Raw genomic sequence first — 17194 nt, 5'->3', positions numbered from 1 at the left:
TTCAAATTCCCTTTCCAACTCAGCTGGCCATAAAGCAGCTGCAGAGAACCATCAGACTCCCGTCATCGGGGCTGTCACCCACCCTCATGCTGCAGGACTGGGGGGCTCAAGGGCAGAGGTGCCACCCTGCAGGTTTGGGGACCATCTCCTGCTCTCCAAAGGCACACAGTCAGGGCTCCTAGTGCTCCACCACCACCAGGACCAAGCTCATCCCAGTGTGCCAGGCACGTTCCACCCCACCAGGGAGACCCATGCCACCAGCAAGGTGCCCTCTCCACCTGCTCCACAGCAAACACCTATTTTTCAACAGGGGACCTGGAAAAAGCAACTGATCCCCTGGGAAAAGCAATCCTGGGACCACCAAAGCAGCATGGCGGGCTGGTATACCTGGATACAAGGGGAGTATCCCTCAAGGTGGGTGGTGAGCAGCTCCCCGTCGCCCCTGGTCCACCCCCAAAGGGACCTGGCCACCACTGAGGGATTTGCTCCATCTGCCAGCAATCCCAACAGCATTTCTCTCCCCGCATTCCACGCTAATATCATGCAGCTTCTCCAATGCTATTTTGAAAGCAACGAAATAATGTTGGAGGCACTTATAAAGAGATTTGCCCCAGCAGCCTTTGAGGTCCCAACCTCAAAATGACCATTTTTCTTTGAAGGAATAAGCATCCTCTTAATTCAGCAAGATTAAAAAAACATTTCCTGCAGTTATTTCCCAAGAAGAAAATTTTGCTTTTGTGTCTGAGAACGCTGAAAATATTTATACAAACGAATCCCTAAAAGAAAGGGAGAAGTCCAAGATTAAGAGCTTTGGAAATATTACTGAGTTATTCTAGAATTCTGTATTAAGAGCAAAACCCCAGCTATTAGGAAAGAATGCCTGTTGGTTTTTTTTTAATTCAGGGTTGGGTTTCCGTATCAAAATGCAGACTAGCATCTGTCCTTGCATCTGTCAAAACAAAGGTCAATCATTTTATGGAAACTTAAACACAACGTCCTTGAGCTACTGTTTTTTTCTTGTTTATTTTTAAGCTGGACGTGACTTCCAATTAATAAAATTATATTTTTTTAAAGATGGTCACATTCAAATCACATTATCCCAGAAATCTCCAATTATGAGAAAAACATATCTGAGAATATTTTTCCTTTATAGTATGAAGATGATAATTTGGGGTTGATTCAGCTTTTAAGTACTCTACAACATTTGCCACTAATATTTCACTTTTCTACTTATAATGTGATCATAAAACCAAGCAGAATGCAACAGAAACATGACAGTATCAGGAAGAATTTTGACACCCTTTTTGAGAAAAATGGGTATCTGAGGGCAAACAGAAAACAAAGCGAGCATCATAATAAAAGGGATTCCTCTCTCTAAATCAAATTTCCACAGCAAAGGGAAAGAAAATGAATGAAAATGGGATAGAATTAAATAATAAGAATATTTATAGCATTAAAAATTAATGGATTTGGAATAGAATCAGAAATATTTTTTTAAAATACTCGAACTAGAATGGAATTCTAGTTTCCATGGAAATAAAAATATTAAAAGTTTGGAAATATACTGGAACTAAAAAGTAGAAATATCTAAAACCAAACAAAACAAAATAACAGAAGATAAAAATCAAATGAATCAGGGCTGGGGGTTTTATTATGTTGCCACACTAAGACACGATTAACATCCCTGTTCTGTTATTTTAGTGTCCACTCCTTGAAGGAAATTCCATTTGTGCCATTCCCACCCAAAAGCACACACAACTTACAGTCCAAAGCCTGAGCTGCAAATCATGGAATTTAGGAACATCTGGATATTCTGGTTAAGGAAGAGATGGATGCCTCCCTACCCACGGTGGCACTGGCTGCCGGGCATGGGTAAAATGGAATTTAATTAAAATAACTAATTTAACTATTTAATAAATAATTTAACTAAAGCACATACTTCGAGAATGACGATTTTGCAAAACAAAGTTGCAGCAAGATTTGGCAAATTTAACTCACAAAAAATATTCGGAAATATATATTTTTTTTTTTTGCAAAAACAAAACCAAAAAGATATTTAGCAAAATAATATCCCAAAAATATTCTGGAAATTTCTCCCAGGAGAGATTTGGGGAGCAGCCGCTAACTTAAGGGAATCCCATTGCTCGCGTGCCGATGTCCCCCATAATGCCACCTCACACTCCCACAGATGTAAATTTCCTCCAGGAGAGATTCCCTTAAAACTGCTCCAAAGCATTCAAAGCTCTTCCAACCCACACCAGAGTCCAGGACCCAGCTCATTCCAGGACTCTTCCCTGACTTACACCGGTGGGAAAAGTTGCCCGCGGCGGGTGGTCTTCCACCAAGACAATCTATGATATCTCCTTACCTTTCCCAAAGAACTGCTTTCGTGCCGCTTTGGCAGGAGGGGGATACAGACAGATGGCCAGTCTTTTCACGTTTGGAAAGGATGAAAAATGCTACAGGGGGGAAAAAATCCCAGTGATTTTTTTTCTTATTCCGCTGTTCAGCACGGAAGGGCTCCCAACCTCATTGGCCCTGGGAGATCCACCACGTGGCATGGGATGAAGGGCACGTGACCTATTTTCTCCCAAATCCCTGGGTTTGCTTGAAAGGGGGATGCACCCACTGCTGATGCTCTTGCCATTTCATGGACTTCAATTTTTTTTTTTTTTTTTTTTTTTTTTTTTTTAAGGCCACTGAGCAAATCTGGATGCCCCGAGGCGATGAGGGTGAACCAGCCAACGCTTCCAACATGAAGGAGAAAGGATCTCAGCACCAAATGAGCTCTGGTGCGCTGCTTGTGCGCAGGGGGAAACTTAGGCATGTTTTAGAGGGTGCCTGGCCACCCAGTGCAGAGCCAGAGCCTCCAGGAGGGATAGGAGGGCTGTGTTAAATCCTCCATCTCAGAGGCAGCAGCATGGTTGGAAGGAGCAGGCTGAAGCCCTGCCTTGCACATCCCAGAGTTCAGCTGGCTCCCTGCAGGAAGCGGATATGTTACAACTGCTCCATCACCCAAACCAGATGATCTCATGCCCCGATGTTGCTCCTGATCCCTCCTCAGCTGTTCCCATCCTCTGCTGCCCTCCTGGCTGATGCACCAAACAACTACTGCAAAAGATGACAATCTCCTCCTTTGGAGGCTGCTGGAACAGCTTTCTGGGAAGCTGTTTGTCTGGACCAAGAGCAGTGGAGGGAGCGTGGCACAGTCCAGGTGGGCACTGCCCGCTCCCACCAGCCCTTGGCCATGCCAGGCCCAAAAGGTGTTTCAGTGTCCCCTCCCCAGACACTCACCCAGCCCAAAATGCAGCACAATTCTGGGCATCCCAAAAAGATCCCCAAGACCATGTGGAGCAAGGAAAGCCAAGCCACTGCTCTCAGTATCTGATTTTGACTGGTGCTCGGGGTGTCCCCTCATCCCACCTGTGAGCCACCACATCCCAGCTGGCTGTGGTCCACAGGCCAACCATCTCCTGTCCTTCCCTCAGTAGTCAGGGCAGGTACCAGCCCTTCGGTGTCCAGACATTCTGTTTGGGAAAGGGAAAAGGAATTTTTGGAGCCCTCAGATACCCTCATGTTTTGTCCATCAGAGCTCAAGCCAGTCGGACCAGCCAGAAGAGGCATTTTTCTGGCAACCTAAGTATCCACTGGGCTGTGCCAACCCTTGGCTGTGCCATCTTTCCATGCCAGGGATATACCTGTTCACCTGAAAGCTAAGGCCAAATCTACCTTGGGCATCTGCCCTTGGCAGAGCCCTTCTGCAGAGCAGCTGTACCCAGCCACCCCAACACCCAAGGGATCAAGACCTTTTATCATGGGGTGGCACCTAAGGCTCCTGGGAGGACCAGCTGAGCTTGGTGAAGCAGCCATGGCCACCTCCAGCCCTTCTTGGCATCACCACCATGTTCCAAATGCTGATTCTTCCTTGTAGATACCCCCCTTCCACAGCTCTGCACAGACGGGAAGCATCAGAAGCACAGTCCCTAATTCCAGATTCTTCCTTCCCAAGGCCAGACTGTCTCACCATGCTGTTCCCAAAACCACATGTACAGCCATAAAAGGCCCCAAAAAGTGCAGAAAAGTGCAGGGTTTCACCCAAATCTTCTCTTGCTTGGAGGGTCACGCTCCAGCCCGATCACGGGACACTCAATTCCAATAAATAGACGCTGAGGGAGAAACTTCCTACACTAAAATTTTCAAATGCAAACTATGGCCACAACCCAAAGCATCCAGCTCACTGCTTGCCCCTCACATGTTTTCTGATGGCCACAGAGAAGAAACCTGAGCACCCTGGGATAGTGGAAGGTGTCCCTGCACATAAGGGTTTGGAACGAGATGACCTTTAAGGTACCTTCCAACCCAAAGCATTCCATGATTCGGTGATTCCATGAACCCCCACCCCATCTTTCAGCCCCCTCTTCCTTCCCCAGCAAAGCTAAAGCTGGCTCCCCAGTAATCTTCCCAATAATTATATAATAGAGAGGGAGGCGGATAAATCATTTCAGGCCACTGTGCCGATAGAAAGCAAGCTGGATTAAAAGATCAGAACAAGCAATACTTAGATTAAAATGGTTTGTTATTTTCAGCTGCAGGAAAATATCTGTGGCTAAAGCGCAGAAGACGTGAAGCAAAGGCGCATCATCTTCTTTCCTCCCAAAACCCGAACTTTTTACATATTAGCCAAGCCAAGTTCTAAGTTTCCAACCTCAAATCAGGTTTTGCTTCCCAATAGGTAAGAAAATACACTTTCCCAGTTCATATGACATTTTAGCTAAAGATTAAGAGATTCTTCAAATTGTATTTTGCCCATGTGAAGCCATCAGGAGAACTAGTGCATGGCTTGGCAGATAACCTCACTGCCTACTAAAAAGGTGGCTTCTGGCACAATGGGGATCAACCCCTTTGCCTTGTCCCATGCCTCCCCACACCCCCGAGCTGATGGCAGGCACTTGCCAGGCTTACCAGCAGTGCAGAGGTGGCAGCAGCAACCGGGAGAAGCCCATCAGACGGTGGGACAGCTCTCCACAGGGACCTATATGTTGTCCCCCTAGCCCCCAGCAAGGTCAGCAGACCAGGGTGCTATGCTCTGACTGATGGCTTTGGAAAGGCGTGAAGGGGAGGCAGGAACAAAAGGGGAGAGAGGGAGGTGGTGGTGCTGGGGGCCGAGCTCTCCGCAGGGCATGGTGCTAATCAGCCCAGCTTGGATCGATGGGTGATTCACCTTCAAATTCAGATTGAGCAGAAGGGTCAAACTGGGAAATGGTTTGGCACTGGCGGGCACGTCCCCATCACCACCCTGCAGCCTCATGTCACAGCTGTTTGCCTTGCTGGAATGGACAATTCCCACCCCACAGCATCTCCAGATCAGCATTCCCACCTGAGCACATTGCTAACCCCATAGAGTCTCCATCTTCCAGCATCAGTAGTGACCACTCATCCCATCACCTGGATGGGAGATGGAGCAGCAGTTTTTTCATGTAAAGTCCCAGAATATCCTGAGTTGGAATGGATCCACAAGGATCATCGAGGCCAGCTCCTGACCCTGCACAGGACAATGCCCACAATCCCACCTTGTGCTCTTCCAGGTGTCTCTCCCAGATGTAGTTTTGCTATAAAAAATGTCACCACACACACAGGACCAGCCTTGAGTTCCGACGATGGAATCCCATGGGGCAAGAGGTCCAAGACACAACCTTGGGGAGGGCTTGGGCAGAGACAAGCATCAGGCTCCTCTCCCTCCTGTGGATGTGAGAGAGGGGCTGGGGACACAGACCTGGGAGAAGAGATGGGATGGTGGAGAGGGAGCATGAGAAGGCAGAAAAATTATGTCAGAGGCATCACCAGAGGGAGATGGGAGCTATGAGATGCTGTGATGTTCACCAAAACTTAGCCTTATCTTGTAGGAAAGTGTATTCACTAAAGCCAGAGAATAAAACACACTTGTTGGACAGGTGATGGGGGAAACCTCAGACCAGACACAACCAGTACCCACCACATCACCAGAGGCCATGGATAAACTTCCTCACAGGTTTTTTTTGGCAAGTTCTATCCTTGCTGCACCTTACTGGGTCACATGCAGCTCCGCTGGAAAACCTCCATCCCCCTATCCAAAACACACCCTTGTGTTGCAGGTGCAGGCTGTTTGCTCTGGCCAATCTCTCCCGATGTTTTCTGGGCAGAAAATAGGGATAAGTGACACTCATAAAAGGAATGGGAGAAAAGAGAAATGGGTTTGTCTGTCAGTACATTTCTGCTTTATGGAGCTGTCTTCTCCCTTGGAGACATGCATCCTCCCCTCCATTAATGGAAATGTTGGCCTGCCATCCATTCGTGCCAGTCAATGCCTGGGACAGCACGATGGCCTAGGGCCACTCCAGATCTATTTTAGTCACAAAAGCAGGGTGGCTGATGAAAATCACCCTGTCTCTGCACTTCCCAGCTTAGCTCTTTCGCTGGTTTTAATGGAATGGCCAGTGTGGCGGAAAGCAGGCAGCGAGGGAGGAGATGGCGGGTTGAGAGACCTGCCCAGATGCAGGAGAGAGACCCCAGCACCCTCCCTGCATGTGGTTTTACAGCCTGAGGGACCTGCAAAGATCCCTCCTCCAAGATTTGCCCAGAGAAGCTGTTGCTGCCCCATCCCTGGAAGTGTTCTAGGCCAGATTGGACAAGGCCTGGGGAAGTGTCCACATGAAACAAAACGAGCTTTAAGGCCCCTTCCAATCTGAGCCATTCTGGGATTGTATGATGTGGAAAGGACCTTACCTTACCCTACAGGATGGCCTTGAGCTCCAGAGTGATACCTGGGAAGGTCCAGAAAAGGGCATGCTGAGCGTGGGGGGGAACCCAGCAGTCCACAGCACGAGCCTGCAGACCAGGACACGGCAGAGGTTAAAACATGGCACAGAGGAAAGACCAAAGCTGCTTAATGTGAACTTGAGAGAGAAATAAAACACAAACTGGGTTGGGGGTCAGGGGAGAATGATCAAGAGCATCACCTCCAGGTTGTGTTTAGGTAGGCAAGCAGAATTTCTTTTTTTTTTTTTTCTACACTGCAAACAGGTTTGGGCAGATCCTCAGCATCCACCAACCACAGGAATTCATCCTGTGGAGAAGATCCCTGGAATGCCAGAGAGACTTCACGATGATCACAGCCCAGCAGACCTCCTCTGTGGTCACCTGCCTGTGGTTGTGCCCAGCTGTGGAGCCAGGGGCCTGCTTCCTGCAGAAATACAGCAGTGGTGGAAAGGATCCAGCACGTTTCAGCACCATGGGTTCCGAGTGCCAGCTGGATTTTTGCTTCTGTTCCCAATAAGTTAACTGGGGCATGCACTACCCATCAATACAATCAATGGAGCAGCCTCAGCCACTAATAAACCGAGTGCCAGAGGGCTGGAAAGCCTCTCCACTGCCCAGAATATTCCCCAGGCAGCAGGGTGGGTGAGCTGTAGATCCCCTGCTTGAACTTGGTGCTGCTCTTGGTGTGCTGGGGCACATTATGCGTTAACAAGGAAAACCTGCCTCTCCCGGTGACTCAGCAACCTCCATGCTCATCCCCAGTGACCTCAGCTATGGGAAGGAGCTTGTCAGTGGAAGGGGAGCCCATGGGACCTCCTGAGATCAGTCTTCAGCCCGGCTGATGCTCACAACAGCGACAGCACTAAGGTCAGAGCGGGTTGCCCAGGGCTTTATCCCTTTGGGGCTGAAAACCTCCAAGGATGGAGCATACACCGCCTCTCTCAGCAACCAGCTGTCCTCAGAATTTATGGTTTTTCTCTCAACAGTTCTCTCCATGTCCTCCAAGGTAGTAGCTAGATCCCTAGCTGGTGTCACCTGCAAGCAGCACAGGTGCCAGGATGGACTCTGAAGGATTTCCCTGCTCTCCACTGAGCCTACACCAGCCAGATAAATTTTAAATCACAGTAACTGCTGCAATCACAACATCCAGTCCCATGGGCTCTGGCCAAAACTAAAAGTCTGGAAAGGATGGAAACCTCGAAGTGTGACTCACCATTGGAGGACACGCAGGGCCAGGTCGGGGATCCTGTAGAGTTGGTGGTCAGCAGTGCAGGAGGCAGGGAAGGATCTGGAAGACAGCACATCTCAGCACCCTGAGGAGCCCAGGCAGCCCCCCCACCTGGAATCCACAGAGCATCCTCCCAGCCCTGCTGCCGCGGCCAAGGGCAACACAGGGAACAGGGAAGCCCAGGGCCAAATCAGAGGAGTCCTTGGTAATTGTTTTATCCCAATCAGTACCAATTGCTGGTCACTGATTCCAGGATTGTTAACAAGAAGGGAGAATCCCCATCATGGCACCAGTCTCATCTACATACCCATGAAAAGGGAGCTCAGGCAAGCATTTAGGGATGCTGGAAGGACAAGGGGTTGCAAGGAAACCCCAATCCTTCTTCCCAGAGCCAGTGTGGGCACAAATCAACCTGCATCCCATAAATTCATGGGGGAAGAGACTTCTACACATCTTCAGGGTCCTAGGTTTATCCCAAGGCAAGGCTTAGCATTTAGCAACCACAGCATTAAGGAATTTTTTAGCAGTTTTCTTAATCAAAAATGGGTCCATCTTTCAGCAGCTCTGCTCCTTGTTATGTCTCACCCCTTCCACCCACCAAGCTGCAGGTGAGATCCCAGCCATGACCCTGTGCTCCTGCAGCAGGCACCAGTGCACATGCAGGAGGTATTCTCTGCCACCAGGGTGCAGGTCACTCCAGGCACACAGGAGGTTTGGTTTGCTGTGCTGAGACAACCTCAGTTCCAGCACAGGTAAGAGTGAACCTCAAGCAACTCAAAAGCAGCCTCCAGGTAGAAACCTCAGCACTGCAAAGGACATCTTGGCTGCTTTAAGCACCATCTGACAACTCCAGTGGGGCTGTTTACACGACATTCTGCTGGGCACATCACTGACCAGTCGAAGGCACTCAGGAATTGTCTTAAAAGGTATCATGAGATGGATAAGCAACATTTGGGCTGCTGGGGGACTATCACCCTTGCCATCATGTTCCAAATCCTCCCTCCAGCATGGCTAAAGGCCCTGCACCTTGTGGCTGCCCTGACAGTAAAAGCAAAGGAACTAATTGAATTTTTTTCCTGGTTGCTCTCTCCAATGAAGCATGCATTGCCAGGAGAGGCAGCAGTAGGCTTCTCCCACCAAAAACTTTCCACCTGCTGATCCATGGCAGTGGAGAGCATGGCTCCATCCCTGCATGGCCAGCTCGCCTGCTAGCTCTCAAGGACTTCATCTCATCAAGAAATTTGGTCAGGAATGTTCAAAAGCATCATTCAGGATGCTGAAGGAGTAATTTCTGAACAGCAGAGTGCCCAAATCCCAGCAAAACCCCACCTACTGCTCCCAGATAAAAGCACCTGAGGATGCAAGGAGTTCCAATCCACCGATGTGATCAATCCTAAAAATCAGCCTCTGGAGATTACAGGATTTCACTGCCCTTAACTCATCCCAGTGAAGCCACAGGGACTCAGGGGCTGGGCAGCACCTGCAGCTTGATGAACACACCTGCACTAGAGCCCTCGGCCACCCCATTCCAGGGGGCTCAAAATTTAGTCTGGGATGGGAATAGAGGAAACACAAACATATGGACAAATCTCAGGCCATCAGCAGAATGCCAAGGGAAAGGAGCCAAGGGTGGGTCCTTGCTCATACCCAGCTTCCAAGGTGAGCTGGTGGTACTTCCATGTGGGAACAGCTCCCGTGCCTGGTCCCACAGGGCTGTGAAAACTCCCTGCTTTCCTACCACCCCTAATACCACATCCCCTACTCCACACCACTCCCCTTTCCCAAATACCAAAGCCTGCTGTGACACCCACCCTGCCTCTCCTGCAAACTCAGGACTTCAGCTTCCCCTCGCTGGTGAGTCCCTGGCTTTTTGTTACCATCAGGAACCTTCCTTGGAATATTTGGGACCATGGGGCACAAGTTGGCATAAGATCCAAGCGCTGCAGAGAGAGTGGAGAGCTTGGAGAGGTCCTATAGCTTTGCTGTGACCCTCCAGGGAAAATTCAAGGTCTTTTGGAAGGTATGCTGTGCAATGGTGAGGGAGGGATGGGATGGGATGGGGATAGAAATGGCTGTGATGGGATGGATGGTATGGGGATGAGACAGGATATGACAGGATGAAATGGATGGGAGGGGGCAGGATAGGATGGGATGGAATGAGATGAGATGGGAATGGAGATTGGGATGGGATGGGATGGGATGGGACGGGACGGGACGGGACGGGACGGGATGGGATGGGATGGGATGGGATGTTCTCCCACCATACTACCAAACCCTGATCCATACTACACCCCAAAGACAGGAATACCAGTGAGATGGCTCCACCTGCATCGACCCCCAAGCTGCCAGCCCCCTCTGTGTTGGAGGGAACTTCCCTTCCCTCCCCTGGGGATGCAGCAGCCCCCACATTGCCGGGATCTGCTTTGCTCTGGGGTTCTGGGCGCCGCTCCCTGTGCAGGGAGAGAGGGATCCTCCCCTGACCTGTGTTCCCATCACCCGCCTGCTCGGGTGTTCCACGCAGACAGAGGCAATGACTTTGATGTCCCAGTGAACAAGCTGTCGGGATGCATCAGCCTCAAAGGGCAGCTTTCAGAGCTGCCTTCTCCTCCCATGCGCTGCCTGGGCGAGGGAAACCAACTCCAGCTTCAAGCACACACAGACACACACAGACACATATACACACACAGAAACACACACACACACAGACACACACTGTGTCACCAGTGCCTGAGATTTTCAAGCCTTTTAACTAAAAATCCTTGCAAACTTTACTCATGAGGAGGGGGAGGCAGCGAGCCTGGGGCAGGGGTCAGAGGGGAGGTGCTGATCATCTGGCAGAGGGGCAGCCCCACAGGCAGAGCCCCGTGATGTGATGGAACCTGAGCGCTGCAGAGCTGTCAGGAGCCTGGGCAGAGACGAGCTGAGAAAAGCCATGAGCAGAGCTGACAGCAGCCCCCTGGGTGGGTCCTAATGAGTGGAGACACTGTCCATTTGTGGAGATGAGGAAAAGTTAAAAGATTTCTGAGCTGACACCTGGCAGCCTCCATCGGTGTTCCTGACCACACAGCAGGGGAAGGAGAACAGCGGTCGTCCCTCAGCTCCACAGGGGTGGGTAAGCTCGAAGGCCGCGGGGTTGACATGTCAGCAGCTCATCCATGCTGTCCAAATCCCCCCTGCTTGTGTTTTTCTGCCACCTTAAAAGAGAAATTGGTGCTTTATGGGAGCCGGGGGTGGTGTGGTCTGGCAGGGTCCCATGTCACCCCATACCTCAGGAAAAGGCAGCAGCATGGCAGGGAGCACACTCCTGGGTCTAGCAGCACACCAGACCTGCTCTAGGCTGGGATCTGGGCACGGGTAAAGGCTCCTTGTATCCTGTGGTCTCCACATCCCAGGAGTATGATGGCACTCAGCAATGCCTCAGGCCCCGGTGTCACCCAGCAGCCCCTCCACGCTTCCACAAACCTAGTTCTGCCAGTCCCCATAAATCCAGCCTCCCTAAGCCCACTTGTCACAAGCTCTTCCCCGACTCACCTCTAGCCTCTTCCCTAGCCACCACCTTCCACTAGTGACAAGACAGAAGCGATGGAGCAGGAGAAGGGAGAGCCCTGTATCACTCCAATAATCTCCCAGCTTTCCCCTCAGGAAAACCTGGATCTAAAAGTACTTGTGAGCCAGCAAACAGCCCCATTCCCCGCCAGATCCCACAGTGAAATGCTCTTCTCCCCACCTGCCTGCCTGCTTTCCTAAAGGCCAAGTGGATTTACAGAGAAAACACCTCTCTGCAAATATCCTGGAGCATCCTCAAGGCTTTTCACCAGCCTAAAAAGCAGCTAAAAAACACTGACATTATTTCACATGGTTTTCACCACCTCCACCAGCAAACAGTCTCAGGTCTAAACCCCATTACAAGCATGACTTTCACCTGCCTGGCTCCAGGGATTTTTGCTCCTTTCCAGCAAATATAGACAGAAATGCCCAAAAGAAAGGTGCAACCCTTTCCCTGGGATGCCTGGGAATGCAAACAGCAGCTGGGTTCAGGCTGCTCCTTGCTGGAACCCGCTCACCTGCTGGGCTCGAGCAGATGGAGCAGCCACAAATCCCCTTGCAAGCCAGGGAAGGGACTAATCCCCTAGAGGACAAATCGGTTGGCAAGGCGGGGGGAAGCTCAACATTCTACCTTTTCCTCCCTCCTCTGGCAAACCCAGCAGCACCCAGCATACCCAGAGGGATCACAGCACTCCCAAGGGCAGAGGAGGCACCAGGAGTTTGGGTACCTAGTGGAGACCCAGTCTGGGGACAAGCAGACATTCAGGTCACAGAAAGCAAAGCCTTACATGCCCTGTGCAGAGAGGTGCAGCAGCTGGTGTCTCTCTGTGGAAAACCACATCTGGTGAGCTCTTAAAACTTCCAAAATGCTCTCCAGCCATGATAGGCTGAGGCTTCTTCAAGACTCAGGTGCTTGGTGGGTGTGGAAAGCCGGAGGAGCAGCCACTGGGATAAGGTGCATACCCACAGTGGAATCCCTGGTCCTTCCTCACTGTTGGAGGAGAGGGTTAGTCCAGGTTCACAGGATGAGATCTAGAGAGCCAAACACGCTCTCTCCAAAACACAGATATCCCTAGAAGAACTGGGAATGACAATGTGCCAATGTCAAAGCCCCACAGCAGATCCCACCATGGACACCACCCACAGCCATGTTCACCCCATGCCCTTCAGAAAGGTGTTTCTGCTCCAAAGACCCCAAACCACAGGTCAGTCCAAGGACACATAGCCTGGTCCCACTCCCAGGGCCATCCACTAGCACCAACCCTCTACAACTCATTTTCCTTCTGCTCCCGAGGCCCCAGAAAGTAAGAAGGTCAGCAAATTTTGTGCCACCCTTCATTCTTCTGGGTTGTGTTCTTTTCCTTCTAGTGCCCCTCTTCCCTTCCCTAAGGGCTGGAAAACTCCTCCTGTGTGCTTGCAATGGACAAATGTCTTGCCAGATATTGTGAGCTCTACTCAGAAAACTCCAAGGCGGGAGCACTGATGAGGACAGGCACAAGAGCTCTCAGAAATGCTTGGAAGGAGGAGGCTGCAGCCCAGGGAGAGGATGGAAAAGGTACAGGCTGGAATCTGTGGCATCTGGGTTTGGATTGCACCCTACACCTCAGATGGAGGATCATGAATGGCCAGAAGAGCCTGGGGAAGCCCTGATGAGGTGTGATACACACAAGTGTGGCACAGCATCAGTGCCACCTCTCTGGGCGCCACTACACATCTAAAGGAATGGCCTGGGACAGATGGTAAGCCATTGGTGTGTCCCTGGGGATCATGATCACTCAAGCTATGCAGTCAAAACAGGCAATTTCAAGTCCCCCACAAATCCATCCCCATGCGCTGGAGGGGAGATTTGGGGAAAATCCCAAAATTTTCTTGAGGGAGCCCCAGAAAAACCTGTTTTTCAGGTGGGGAAACTGAGTCACAGAGGAAACCACCATGGACAGGCTTCCCTGTCCCATGGAGCCACACAGCGCCAGGGAAGGGCTTAATTTCCCATACCCTGGGCTCATGTCGTCATGCCCTGTCTTCATGTTAGCAGTCCAATAAAAGCCTTTAAATAGGGAATTGTTTTTATGTTTTAAGGAAAGTTTAGAGGCATGGAGTGAGTGAGCATCTCTGGAGGTCTCTGGCCCAGCTCCGACCCCAAGCAGGGTCACTTCAGAGATGGATTAGGCTGCCTGCTATGAAATGACTCTACCCTGAAACCTCAAAACTTTTTCCAAGCCCTCCATTTTCTGCCTGCACACAAGGAGATGTTCCCTGGATGTCCTCAGCCACTGCCACAACCCAAAGGCCTCATGTTTATCCTTTTCAGAGCAGGCTGTACAGCAGGGACCTCATCACTGTTCATCACCTGGATAAAAGGGGACCACTCCATAGTGGTGCCCACAGTGGTGATGTCCCCATACTCATGGTTGTGACCCCATTCCCACAGTAGTGTCCAGCCTCGAATGGCCACCAGCCTGTGTGACCTTTGCCGGGGGGAACATGTCACCATCACCCCAAGGGTCCCCTGAACAGCACCAAGCCTGGGGTGGGGCTGCTCCTGCCTCCTCACCTCTGGAGTGGGCTGCAGGCACAGAACAACCTGGAGGCACATCTGGCAGTGTTGGAAGGGTGGTGCTGCAGCTGGATGGGTGGCTCCTTCCCTGCGGAATAAAGGGATGATAGGCAGTTATGGAGCAAGAACATCCTGCAAACAATTTGCCCCCCACAGCAGGTCCCCATCCTGGGGACACAAGCGTTTGAACCCATGCCAGAGATGTCATCACCACAATTCTCAAGACAAGCAAGTCCTAGATGCAGCTTTCCCCAGCCCAGCTGAGCAGAGTCCTATAAGGCATGATCAGAGGCATCTGGGCACTTGGATTTTCAGGAAATCATCACCTTGCGCTAGGAAAATAGCGACAAGAGTGTTTGCTCCTTGGTGGCAGGGATGTATGAGTCATCCTCCAGCCTGATGCCCTTGAAACAGAGCCAAAAAAGCTTTTATCCAAAGTAGCCAGCAATAGGATACCAGAGCTGGAGTTCCAGGATTAACCCGTTCCTGGCAGAAGCTGGCTGGCTGCCCTGCCATGCAGACCCTTTCTCCTCCTCTGCTCACTGCTGGGTTTTCCCTGTGTGCACCTACCAGGTACCAACACTGCCCTGGCAAGGGCCGGGGGGCACATGCCATGAGATCCTAGTGATGGGCTGCTGCCAGACCAAATGGGCTTGGAAATACAGGCCCCACAAATGGGGAACGTCATTTCTCTTCCCCATGCCCCACCACAAAGCCTGACCAGCAAACAGGACAATGTTTGGGGTCCACAAAAATGACAACACAACTCAAAAAAATAAGGTGGAAAATTTAAAGCTCTCAGTTTTCACTGCTTTGAGGGGAAGGCTCTTGATCTCTGCAGTCCTGAGTCTTTGTTTCATTTAGGAACCCACCAACCATCCATAGCTCTGATGGGATCCTCATTTTTGGTGTGCCGAGACTTGATGAGCTTTCCCCAGAATAGGGGGAACTAGCCTGCTGGAGAATCCCATATTCCCTCCTTGACAGAAAAGTGCCCCTTGGGGACAAGTGGGATTTTCTGTGTTAGAAGGAGGTTTTCCTCCCTGCAGGCAGGCAGAGAGGAAGCAGCACCCTGCTTTCCTACTCACCTGATGACAATGGACCCATTCTGTCGCAGTGAGGGAGGCTCGGGTCATCTCAATATGAGAATCAGCAAGCTTCCTTTATTGATTAGAGCATCAGACATTTAAGCACAACACATAATAAACTCATGCATATTCTGTAAGCTAAGCAATCTATTGGTTATTCTTACTTCCTCATTCTTTACAACTTACATCTCTCTTTTCTCATGCTCTGCTCTCGGCTACAGCATCTTTGTTATCCTAATACAGCTATACTCAAGGCCACAGCATCTTCACAGGTGCGGGGCCTCAGATTAGCTGGGTCTGGTACTTTTCTATGTCTCAGCTATCTAGAGCATGTCTACATGACCTTTGTCATATAACCAGTCCCCAACAATATTCCTGAAGTGTGGAAAGGTGGGAGCTTCAAACCATGGCCATGGCAGTAGGCACGAGCATCACTGAGCTGGGACAGGGCAAGAAGATGGAGAATGATGCTCCTTGTCCAGGGCTGGGAGTGAATAGTCCACCTGGAAGTGGCTGCTGCACTGCAGCCGTGCTGGACAGAGCCCCAAAACAAGCCCAGCCTCTCCTGGGGCCATCAAAAAGAGAAGGGAAAGGTGCTGAGGGTTACATTGATACCCACTAAGCTGGGCTGGAGCATCCTGCTACAGCCCCATAAACCCAAGCATCACTCGACCTACCCCAGCAGTCTGGCAGTGTTTTGGTATCTGCATGGACCTGCCCAAGGCATTTAAAGGAGCTCCGATAGAGATTTCCCTCTCGCATTCTCCCACAGGCTGCTATGCAAATGCTCCTTGAAAGCATGGATTAGGTCACGGAGACTTTAAATGGCTTCTTCACTTTCCCCAGGGTTCTCCATCCCCAGTTTCCTTCCTTACAGTCTGCTGTGGGGGCTGCTGAGCATGCCCTCAACCCTGGGGGATCCCTGTGCCCCTGCCAGCTCACCCAGACCCTGGGTGCAGCGCCGTGCGCCTCCCACCAGAACCACCCGCTCCCTTGTACTGCATCCCCCATGATGCACCAAAGCTCTCGGCTCTCCTAGGGATGGGCAGCATGAACCTCCCAGGCCTCGAAAGCCTGGAACACCCAGTCTGTGCCACAGCAGTGGGCGTTCCCCAACACCCAAGGGGCACCACGGCTCTAAGCTGCCCCATCTGCCCTGCCGGACTGCAGGACTGGGGGAATCCCTGCAGTGATTCCTGGAGAGCCATGCAGCATCTGCATGGGGTAGGGATCTCTGCAGCACAGTGCATGCCGGAGAATGCTGCACTGGCCAGGCTGCTGCACAAATCCCTCCCCAGAATGGGTGTCATCCAGACCCCGGGAGGACCTGCTGAAAGGAAGTGGGCAAAAAACACTGCCCCAGGAGCCAGAGCTGAATAAACTGACCCCTCCTGAGCCTGCTCTGTGCGATGAGAGGTGGTGGCTCCAGTGGGGAAAAGCCCAGCGCAGGGCACCCACTGCTTCCTCGAGGTCCCTCGAGGCACATGCTGAAGAACCAGCTTAGTGACCGAGTGGATGACAGCCCTGCCTGTGGTAGGGAGCTACAATTAGATGGTCTCTAAGGTCCTTTCCAACCCAAATAATTCTGTGATTCTATGATGATTCTGTCTTCAGAGGAAGGACAGAAAAGTCCTGCCTGGGGAAATGGGTTCCCAGGAGATATCTACCCAGCTACAGCAGAAGTTTTGAGGCCTGGGACCCCTTTTCTCCCCCCAGTACTGATGCTGAGGCTGCATTTGCACCACTTGGTAACCACCACACCTGGAGCACGAACTCGTAAGTGACCACCAGCCAGACACTGGTGACCAGCCAGTGTCTGGTCATCAGTGTGACCATGAGACGCCATGAGACACCATGGGTGCTGGCACCCAAAAACCAGCAGCCAGGGCTCAGAAACAGACCGTGGGACCCCTCGGGATATTCCCACCCAAAGTCATGCAGCATCCCCGCCGTCACCCATCCCTATGCACGCTTCTCCCT

The 17194-nt window shown here is 51.1% G+C and overlaps 1 protein-coding gene across 23 annotated transcripts in view; it reads right to left on the bottom strand.

The window, feature by feature from the left end:
- Nucleotides 1-17194, bottom strand: part of PCBP3 (poly(rC) binding protein 3) — a 54538-nt gene that overhangs the window by 36784 nt on the left and 560 nt on the right. For all 23 annotated transcript variants that reach the window (XR_007780573.1, XR_007780569.1, XR_007780570.1 and 20 more), the window contains exons 2-4: nucleotides 14124-14214; nucleotides 8009-8083; nucleotides 6763-6864 (exon numbers count right to left, since the gene is read on the bottom strand). The gene's annotated coding sequence lies outside the window, so the exon portion shown is untranslated. The remainder of the gene's footprint in view (nucleotides 1-6762; nucleotides 6865-8008; nucleotides 8084-14123; nucleotides 14215-17194) is intronic.

Source organism: Serinus canaria (assembly GCF_022539315.1).
Source record: "Serinus canaria isolate serCan28SL12 chromosome 7 unlocalized genomic scaffold, serCan2020 HiC_scaffold_29, whole genome shotgun sequence".
In the NCBI taxonomy this organism is placed as follows: domain Eukaryota; kingdom Metazoa; phylum Chordata; class Aves; order Passeriformes; family Fringillidae; genus Serinus; species Serinus canaria.
Note: the sequence above shows the minus strand (reverse complement) of the source record. Positions and strands in the feature narration are given on the sequence as shown.